Here is an 11,638-nt window from a genome sequence, read left to right on the forward strand (position 1 = left end):
GAGAAGGAGGGAGGGGCGGCCGGAGGAGGAGGGAGAGGGGCGGTGGAAGGAGGGCGGCCGGAGGAGGAGGGGGGAGGAGGGAGGAGGGAGTACCTCGGCGAGGAGCAGCACGGCGGTGGCGGCGGCGAACCATGTAAGGGTTCGGCGCGGGCGAGAGCGAGTGAGGGAATGACTGTCCAGGGTGAACCGCTCCAGGATAAGGTAAGTAAGTAGTAGCGCGTTTCAGAGAAACTCGCTACTACTACGGGCCGTAGCAGTAGCGCTGGTCAGTGGTACGCGCTACTGCTAAGTGGGGCTAGCCATCTGCGCCCAGAACAAATATAGCAGCAGCGCGGTTTTCACGGGACGCACTACTGCTAAAGTAGTAGCAGTAGCGCGATTTATTTAAAAATGCTAGTACTAAGTAGCAGTAGAGACCTGTTTTGTCCAGTGCTACTACTAAGATGCTGTGTATAAGGTTTTCCTTAGTAGTGATGAAATATCTATGGGGAAGTAATCAATTTCTTCGGCAATGGCTTTGTTTGAGTTCGTGCATACTATTGGTTGGCTCAATCCACAACATACACATGTCATGTTGTGGTCATTTTGAAACAAAGTTTGTGTTTGAAGTGGTGCATTTTGGATGAATGCATGTTTTAATTTGAAAATTGCGATCATGAAATTATATGCTACGTATGTTTTCATCGGTAATATTATGAGTGTTCTTAATTTCAATGTTTTTATGATATATATTATGAAGTTTTGAAGTTCATGCGGCTAGGACACAAAACCTATAAAAAGAAATTACTCCACTAAGTTCAAGGGGTCGGCTAGGTGTGGCCACCTATAGAGTAAAAATTTAGGATATAATTTGTTTGTTGCCAATATTTGGTTTGCCAAATGTTGGCATTGCCAAATATTGGCAATACCAAGACTTGCCAATTTTTGGCAACTTTATGTGATATAGCTAATACAACTCGTGACCAACCAAGTAGTAGCCAATATTTAGCACAATACCAAACATTGTCATGCTAATTTTTGGTAGCAAACCAATTATTCTCTTACTCCTCTAACTTTACTCGGCCAGATCCTCCATTATTCTTTAGGGGTCGATGAAAAGAAAATCCGAATTGTTTGAAACTATAGATATGGTTCTCAGTTTTTAAATGGGAACCGAGGCATCTCAGTTTGTTTTGCAGTATTCACCACTTCTTGTCATCCCTATTGAGGGATACACTAATCAGTTGACAATTCATGTTATAATGAACCAACACTGAAAATGGTACATATAGGGTGATTATACGAAATATTACAAATGATGTGGCGTGCTTGAGCATTTATTGCACATGCCATATGCTCCTACAGTTTTGCACATATTCATCTGTTTAACTTCCAGTAATAATAAGAAACAACACCAAAAATATAGTAGGGGCTAAGGTTAACCATGAGGTTGAGTAGCCAAGCTAGTAATCTCTAGAACTTCATCTGACCACTAAATTATGTCGATGGCATCAAAGAGGGCACAAGATGATCGCTACATTTGTTGACAAAAACTTATGTTTGATTCTCATGCGGCACTTCATTTTTTTTCTATATTGTACGAAATCACCAACTAGAACTGATGCCTAGTTTGATCCTTACATATATTTCTTATATTTGATCCTTACATTCTATTTTTAGAATAAAAATGGTGTTTTAAAAGGAAATTTTATAGGTATGATGCCTACAAGTATTGGCCCTTTATTTATTTATTTTGCACAGATGGCTAATGCTATACATTAAGTTTCACAAACCCTTACAAACACACCCATATAGAAAAATAAAATTACATTCAATTTTTAGGGGGTGCCAAAGTCTTCTCCCTCTTGCATCCACCAACGCTGAACCATGAGGATAGCTCAATGCTACATTTGGGCCTCTGCTTTGATGGAGCAAACTTTTTAAAACACATGAGTTTGTAGAAGTAGCGGCCAGAATTTCATTGATGCAGACTAGGAGACGCTAGCGGCCTTAGTCTGTGAAGAAAATCACTACCTGAGAGAAGAAAACACCGATAAAATGCATCTAGAAACTCTAAATACGAGGAACGCAAGTCGAATCCAGACCAATCCACCGGAAACCTAAATCAACTGGATCTTGGAAGACTCGTTGGTTACACGGCTCCACACATCCATCGCTGGTGATAACCACACCAACAAAACATGGCAAGAGCGGGGAGAACGTTATTCCTACACAGGAACAATGCTGCCGCCTCGCCACCCCAAACTAAACTCAAAGACTCCCTAAAGAAAATATAGAAAATATTCACTTATGCTGCTACACAACAGGTCTGGGTCTAGGACCATGCATCAGCTCTCTCTCCACCGTCGAACACTACAAGACAAAGACCACCACTCGAGCACACATCTCCTTCACCATGCTGATGTAGCCCTCCAACGCTCCACAAGCAAGCCGCCCCCATCAGGGTCTCCATGAAGAGTTTTATGTGTAATCCTCATCCCGTAAATACCGATCCTTCATGACAAATGAATTTCACAAATTATCAAGCTTAGTCAAAATCAAAAAGGAAATTTGCTTACCTAGAAATCATTATGTGTTTGTTTTTTTGTAAAGAGGAGTACCACCGGCCTTTGCATCACATGATGCATGATGCATGCAGCCATTTATTAAAGTGAACCAAGTATGCAAGTGCGAAGTACGAATCTGGAAAAGTGAAAGTAATTAATACAAGACGAAATGCCATAACCGGCAAAATAGGACAACATGCCTACACACATATCTATTATTGAACCATCGTCCAAACAGGTTATATGTAGCCCATGCTACCATCTTGCATCGGCTGCACCCAAACACCATAAGCCCCTTCGCTTCCACATGGTGTAGTAATGACCACGTATGGATCCAACTAGACTCTGTAGATGACTTGCAATTTTTTTAATCTTTGTTCTGTTAAACACACAGTCGTTCCTATAGATTCAACTACCCTAAAGTAATACACACACTCCCACATGGATTTGCGCCGCCATATTAAGCACCACTCCGCCTAATCAGTTACCAAAAAAATTGATATGCTAGTAGATGGATCGGAGGTACATTAAACGATACATGTACCACTCGTCACATAAGCTTGTCAAGTGTGCATTCGAAGAAATAAGTGCTGAATCATTAACTTGTGGTCACATAAATAACAAAGTATAGTATCTTCTTACCTACGTTTTGCCAAATTGTCCTTGGCCAGGATCACACCCTTACAGAAACCACATAAAAATATTAACCTTTAGCAAAAATTTGATTTTCTAGATATGAAGTGACTGGAGTATGAATCTTGTATTAATCAAGTCCACATAAATTGAATTAATAGAAAACTTGCCTGAAACACATAGTATCCATCGAAATGAGTTTGGCAAATGTCACAACTCTAGATTAGCGTTTGTTTGTCATTGCATGATCATCATGTCATCATGTTTAAATTCAAATGAATTTGAATTGGGGATGTTCAAACCCTAGCAGATAATAATTTCAATAAGGTTCAAGTTTAAATCTTTTCAGTAAACCCAAAATACCCTTTAGAAAAGTTCATGATTTTTGATAAAGGTGAAAACCTCTGCCAAAAATAATGCACATATTTCTAGGCCATTCTGGATTTTTGAATTAACTCATATTGTATTTGAATTGGCGCATTTAAATACTATATTTTTTAAATGCTCCAACATTTTTGGAATTAGTTGAGGGCCTCTGGAATGATTCATTTAGTGCCCATAACTTTTTCCAGAGTGTTTTAAAGTAATTTGGTTTGAAAACCAAATTGAAACAAATTTGCAAAATAGGAAAAGAATAGAAAACAAAGAAAGAGAACTTACCTGGAGCATACCCGTACAGCCCACCTGGCCCAACTCGTGTCTGCCTAGCCCACCAGCCACCGCACCGTCTTCCACCTCCTACTAGTAGGCACGAGGGCGCATGCCCACGGCACACCACCTCCACCCTTCTCTCCCTCCTCCTTGACGGCCTGGACGCCTCTGGCATCGCCACGACACCCTGGCTCCCTCTCTCACTCTCCCTCGAGCTCTCCCCCTCCCGTGCTCTCTCCTCGCAACTCACCCGACTGCACCCGTCGACGTTGCTCGCCGTAGCCGTTGAGGGAGTCCTGGACTAAGAGGTTCTTGGATGTCCAGCCTATTGGAAATGGGCCGGACTATTGGGCCATGAATATACAAGATAGAAGACTTTATCCCGTGTACGGATAGGACTCTCCTTTGCGTGGATGGCCAGCTAGGCGGCCGGATGTACTATTTCCTCTCTATGAAACCGACTTTGTACAACCCTAGTCCCTTCTTGTGTCTATATAAACCAGAGGGTTTATTTCATAGGGACGATCATAATCAGATAGGCTAGACTTCTAGGGTTTTAGCCATTACGATCTCGTGGTAGATCAACTCTTGTAACCCCCATACTCATCAATATTAATCTAGAAGGACGTAGGGTTTTACCTCCATCGAGAGGGCCTGAACCTGGGTAAACATTGTGTTCCTTGTCTCCTGTTACCATCAACCTCAGACGCACAGTTCGGGACCCCTACCAAAGATCTGCCGGTTTTGACACCGACATTGGTGCTTTCATTGAGAGCTCCGCCGTGTCGTTGTCAAGAGGTTCGATGCCCCGTCAATCATCCACAACAACATTGTCCAGGGAGAAACCTTCCTCCCTGGACAGATCTTTGTGTTCGGCGGCCATCTAGAGCTTATCGATAGCTACCCCCTGGCGATCAGGTTAGATTTGGAAGCTTGAACTATGTCGCGGACATCCGCGGAGACTTGATCTTCGACGGATTCGAGACAGCGGCAATAGCCGCTCCCTGTCACCACGATGAACATGACTTAAATCTGTCATCGAACCACACCCAGGAAATAGAACCTTCAAGTGCTCCGTCTCTAGATCCGGAGCAGATCACGCCATCTGAGGACAGGAGGCTCAGCCCCGCTACGGAGGTCGCAGACTCAGCGGCGTTGGAGCCGCACACAGACCCAACCTCAAGTGAGATCTATGTTACCAGAACCTCGGACACGTTTCTGGCTACAGGTTCTGAAGCATGTGCTCCATGCACGATGAGCTCGATCGGGTGTCGATCGTTGAATTCAGCTCCACGGACATCTTCTGGCACTCACCTTTAGGCGATGTTCTAAACTCATTAAAAACACTCTCCTTAGCGGGGGACTCACAACCAAATTATATCCGGTTCGAACTAGAGGCTAATGACAGGCAATTTCGCTTCCCAACCCCCGCCCACTTAATAGCCACTATCGAAGACTTAACCGACATGCTCGATTACGGCTCCGACGACATCGACGGTATGGACGACGATGCCGGAGATGAAGAGGCCCAAAACCCGTCATTTACCGGACGTTGGACGGCCACTTCCTCGTATGATGTATACATGGTGGATGCACCAAAAGAGAATAGCAGCGATGACAAGGAAGATCTAGTTGAGGATAAACCTCCCGAGATACAACCAAAGCACCAGTGCCAGCGGCGCCGCTCTAAGTCACGCCGCAGCAAAGACAGCAACACCAACACAGGAGAAGATAATACTATGGACGATGCTGAAGACAATGAATACCCTGTTGAGGCAACTTCTGAACAAGATGAATGGGAAGACGTGCAAGTTAGCCCTGATGAACAAGCCACACACGAAGACTCGGAGGATAGTAATTATCTTCTGCTCTCCAAGGATGAGGCGAGCCTTGGCACCGAGGATTTTATCGTGCCTGAGGAACCTCTCGAGTAGGAGCGCTTCAAGCGCTAGCTAATAGCCACTGCAAGGAGCCTGAAAAAGAAACAACAACTGCTTCAAGTTGATCAAGATCTGCTCAATGATAGATGGACTGATATCCTGGCAGCTGAGGAATACGGCCTCAAGCGCCCAGCCAAAAGTTACCCGAAGCGCAAATTGGTATCTCACTTCGATGACGAGGCTTTGGAGCCCGTACCATCATCGCCCAATATGGCTGGCCGACCAGTACGCGGTCGGGATAAAGCGGCAACTCAAGCCGAACACAAGCCTGCCCACCTCATCGTAAAGGCAGAGATAAAATAGCTCGGAGAAACACATATGACATACGGCAGAACTTGGACAATATAGCAGGTTAGAACAGATCGATCTACAGATCACGGGGACGTGCCCCGTCACGCGATAACGGCTATCTAGCCAGACACAATAGTCATTCCCACGCCCGGCCCGAGAACCACAGACGGACTCCATCCGAACGACGTCGTGACGTGGCCCGACATAGAGGTGCCGCTCACCCACTTTGCTTCACCGACGAAGTAATGGAGCACAAATTCCCAGAAGGGTTTAAACTCGTAAACATCGAATCATACGATGGGACAATAGACCCCGCGGTCTAGATCGAGGACTTCCTTCTTCACATTCATATGGCCCACGGGGATGATCACCATGCCATCAAATACCTTCCACTAAAACTCAAAGGACCAGCCCGACACTAGTTGAGCAGTCTGCCTGAAAACTCCATCAGCAGCTGGGAGTACTTGGAAGAGGCCTTCCGTGACAACTTCCAAGGTACATATGTTCGACCTCCGGATGCTGATGACTTAAGTCACATAATTCAACATCCCGGAGAGTCAGCCAAGAAACTCTAGACTAGGTTCTTAACTAAAAAGAACCAGATTGTCGACTGTCAGGATGCCGAAGCATTAGCGGCCTTTAAACACAGCATCCGGGACGAATGGCTCGCCCGATACCTCGTCCAAGAGAAGCTGAAGTCCATGGCAGCCCTTACAGCACTTATGACCCGCTTTTGCGTGGGCGAAGATAGCTGGCTAGCCCGTAGCAATAACAGTGCAAGCAAACCTGGTACCGCGGAAGCCAAAAATAGCAACGACAAGCCCTGATGCAACAGACACAAGCGTCGAAACAACGGTGATAATACCGACGATACGGTGGTCAATGTCAGATTCAGTGGTTCCAAGTCCGGCCAGCGGAAGAAGCCATTCAAAAGGAACAATTCGGGCCCATCCAGCTTGGACCGCATACTCGATCGCCCATGCCAGATACACGACACTCTTGACAAACCAGCCAATCACAACAATAGAGACTGTTGGGTTTTTAAACAGGCCGGCAAGTTAAATGCCGAGAACAAGGAGAAGGGGTCCCAAAGATAAGATGATGACGAGGAGCCCCGGCCACTGAGCCCAGGGGGACATAAGAAGTCCCCCCCCCCCCCAAGTTAAAACGGTAAACATGATATACGCTACCCACATACCAAAGAGGAAACGCAAGCGCGCGCTCAGGGACGTCTACGCGATGGAGCCAGTCGCCCCAAAGTTCAACCCATGTTCTTCCTACCCGATCACTTTTGATCGCAGGGACCATCTGACCAGTATCCGTCATGGCGGTTCAGCCACACTGGTCCTCGACCCAATCATTGATGGATTTCACCTCACGCGAGTCCTCATGGATGGTGGTAGCAGCCTGAACCTGCTCTACGAGGATACAGCATGCAAAATGGGCATTAATCCATCAAGAATTAAGCCCATGAAGACTACCTTTAAAGGAGTCATACCAGGTGTAGAGGCCCGCCTTACGGGCTCAATCACACTAGAGGTTGTCTTCGGATCTCCGAACAACTTCCGAAGCGAAGAGCTAATCTTCGATATCGCCCCCTTCCACAGCGGCTATCACGCACTGCTCAGACGAACCGCATTTGCACGCTTCAATGCGGTGCCACACTACCTTATCTTTAGCTCAAGATGCCTGGTCCATGCGGCGTCATAAACGTCAATGGAAACACAGAATGTTCCCTCCGCACCAAGGAGCACACCGCTGTGTTAGCAGCAAAAGTACAAAGCGGCCTCCTCAAGCAGAACCTTAACTCATCGGTCGAGCTCCCGGACACTGTCAAACGAGTCTGGACTACTCTGCAGCAAGACAGCCCAGCTCGTCAAGAGCTCGACTAGCAATTCGGCCTCCGTCCCAGTCCCAACCGAGAAGCGGCATTCGTACCGTACATAACTACGCACTCAAAATACCATGGGCATACACGAAGGCATAATTATCTTGTGATCGATAATATGGCTCGACCGCTCCTGGACACACATACTTTCATTTTTTCTTTTTATCCTTTTTAGCTTTTTTCCGCAGGTTTCTTCTGACGACCTGATCATCGGTCCTCTCGGCAGGATGGATACACCAAGATGGCAAGAAGCACTGGCGTACAAGGGAATTCTTAGATGGTCTCTTTAACGAGCACTATACCTTCTTTCAGGACCCGCACGCAGCTCTCCCTTGGTTGTGGCATGTTAAATAGCCCGGTTGCTTATTGCACCACTTGTACAAATACGTTTTGACATATTAATCAAACTATAATGGAAACAGTTTGTGGCCCAACTTCTGTGGCACCAGGTTACTACCGTTTTTCCTTTTTCTTTGATGATTTTCCTCAAAGTTGCGACAGTACACTTTGGTACGCTTTAATCTGCCAGGGGCTTCATCGCGACCCATAATACGGCAACAAAGTCCGAACACTTTCTACAACATGGTTCGGCACCCCAAATTTAGAATTATATGCACTGGCTCTGAATCATGTCTTTGGTCAATAGTTGGGTGGCCCGGCTCCTGTGCTTACTACCTTACGTTCCGCTATATCGGCTAGGGTAGTAAAGGGAGAACTACTGTGATTGTGTCCTGGTTTATCCGGATGAGCACCTCAGTAGAGAAAGCCGAAAACTGACTGTCATGAGGCGGCAAGAGCCGGTCAGATCTTCGGAGGTTTCAAATCTTTAGCGACTTTTTCCGCATCATGCGATGAATCGGCTTTTTACCTGATCAGGTGTTTACAGTACCCTAGTTATACTACGGGCTGCGCATAAATTTTCATTATAGAACTCCTATGTCTAAGTGAGGGTGATAAAGCCACATAGTCCGATTGCCTGGTTCATTGCGCTAAACACCCCCTTTAAGGACCAAACAAATTGGATCAAGAGTGTTTAGACTCCATCCCGAACACCCCCGTACTACCTACGTGGGGGCTGAAGCCGACAACTGGCCAACCCTCAAAATTTCATAAACACGGCCGCACAGGAGGCAAAATATTAAACAAAGATTATATTACATAGCCGAACTTGTTTTTATCATACAGGGCAAGGCAATATAAATGTATTCATTCGAAGATTACATCCTTCATACACTGCTCCACCACAATGCGGGATCCCTCAAGGACTTCGCTAAAATATCGCACGGGTGTACGGTGCTCCTTGCCCATGGGCTGTCCTTCGGTCGTGACCGTGGCATCATTCATCTTCGCCCACTGCATCTTGACATGGGCGAAGGCCATCCCGCACCTTCGATACAGACCGACCGCTTGATGGCGTCAAGCCGAGGGCAGGCGTCGACTAGCCGCTTCACGAGATCAAAGTAGCTGCTGGGTATAGTTTCAGTTGTCCATAGCTGGACTATCAAGTCCTTCATGGCCATTTCGGCCACCCTATGCAGTTCGACCAGCTGTTTTAGCTGGTCGCTCAAGGGCGCCGGATGTTCTGGCGCAAGGTATTGCGACCAGAACAGCTTCTCCATCGAGCTCCCCTTTGGCTCGGAAGAATTCAGCAACGTCAGAAACGCTGCGCGGCAGGTACGCAAACGCCCCTGGAGAACTCCAAATCCAAGTCAGTAAGAGATACCTCTTCTTCACATACTTGCTTTGCATAATAAAAGCCTTACGTGCCGTGATCTTTTTGGCCTCCTAGATTTCCTGGAGGGCACCTTGGGCTTTGGTCCGGGCCTCTTCTGCGCTCTAGCGGGCCTTCTCAAGCTCAGACTCTTGGTCTGCATGCTGACACTCCAAGGACTCGTATTTCTTCAAAGCATCCTGGAGCTCCTGCTGGACCTCCCCAACCCTGGCCTCATGCTTCTCCCGGACGGCTTGTTCCTTCGCCGCCCTCTCCTCGGCCTCGGCCAGCGCTTTATTGAGTGTTTGAACCTCAGTCGCCGCTCCTACAAACATCACGGCATTATAATCAATATACATCATTTATTATTTCCTAGTATACAGCAAGTATCCACATACCTTGCTTCTCCTCTAGCTGCCTTTTCACAAGGTCGAGCTCTTCTTCGGCCCGCTCCAGACTCTGCTTTAGTCCAGAGACCTCAGCGGCATGAGAGGTAGCGGCCAGCAGCGACACCTGTGTTCATAAGAGATAGTTACTTAGTTTCCTGTGAAAATTACTTGATCCTTTGTCCAGCTTTTCTTTCCGAACACCAGGCAGTGTCTCAGGGGCTACACTGTCTATAATATGACCTTCTCTTTGGCATCACTTACCTCAAAGCCTGTCAGCAGGCTGGTGCAGGCTTCGGTCAGTCCGCTCTTGATGGACTGACCCTCTCAACCAGCGCACCCATAAGGATACGGTGTTCCTCCACAATGGAAGCGCATCGTGATACGTCTCCGTCGTATCTACATTTCCAAACACTTTTGCCCTTGTTATGGACTCTAACTTGCATGATTTGAATGGAATTAACCTAGACTGACGCTATTTTCAGCAGAATTGCCATGGTGTTATTTTTGTGCAGAAATAAAAGTTCTCGGAATGACCTGAAAATCAATGGAGAATTATTTTGGAATATATAATAAATACTAGACGGAAGATCCACGTCAGGGGGGCCTCCACCTGTCCACGAGGGTGGGGCGCGCCCCCTGCCTTGTGGGCCCCCTGTCGCTCCACCGACCTCAACCTGGACTCCATATATTCACTTTCGGGGAGAAAAAAACCAAGGAGAATGATTCATCACGTTTTACGATACGGAGCCGCCGCTAAGCCCTAAACTCTCTCGGGAGGGCTGATCTGGAGTCCGTTCGGGGCTCCGGAGAGGGGAATCCGTCGCCATCGTCATCATCAACCATCCTCCATCACCAATTTCATGATGCTCACCACCATGCGTGAGTAATTCCATTGTAGGCTTGCTGGACGGTGATGGGTTGGATGAGATTTATCATGTAATCGAGTTAGTTTTGTTAGGGTTTGATCCCTAGTATCCACTATGTTCTGAGATTGATGTTGCTATGACTTTGCTATGCTTAATGCTTGTCACTAGGGCCCGAGTGCCATGATTTCAGATCTGAACCTATTATGTTTTCATCAATATATGAGAGTTCTTGATCCTAACTTGCAAGTCTATAGTCACCTATTATGTGTTATGATCCGTTAACCCCGAAGTGACAATAATCGGGATACTTACCGGTGATCACCATAGTTTGAGGAGTTCATGTATTCACTATGTGTTAATGCTTTGTTCTGGTAATCTATTAAAAGGAGGCCTTAATATCCCTTAGTTTCCAATAGGACCCCGCTGCCACGGGAGGGTAGGACAAAAGGTGTCATGCAAGTTCTTTTCCATAAGCACGTATGACTATATTCGGAATACATGCCTACATTACATTGATGAATTGGAGCTAGTCCTGTGTCACCCTATGTTATGACTGTTACATGATGAACCGCATCCGGCATAATTCTCCATCAACAATCCATTGCCTACGAGCTTTCCATATATTGTTCTTCGCTTATTTACTTTTCTGTTGCTATTGTTATCATCACTATAAAACACTAAAAAAATTACTTTTGCTACTGTTACTTTTGCTACCGTTACCAT

This window comes from Triticum aestivum, chromosome 3A (assembly GCF_018294505.1).
Source record: "Triticum aestivum cultivar Chinese Spring chromosome 3A, IWGSC CS RefSeq v2.1, whole genome shotgun sequence".
In the NCBI taxonomy this organism is placed as follows: domain Eukaryota; kingdom Viridiplantae; phylum Streptophyta; class Magnoliopsida; order Poales; family Poaceae; genus Triticum; species Triticum aestivum.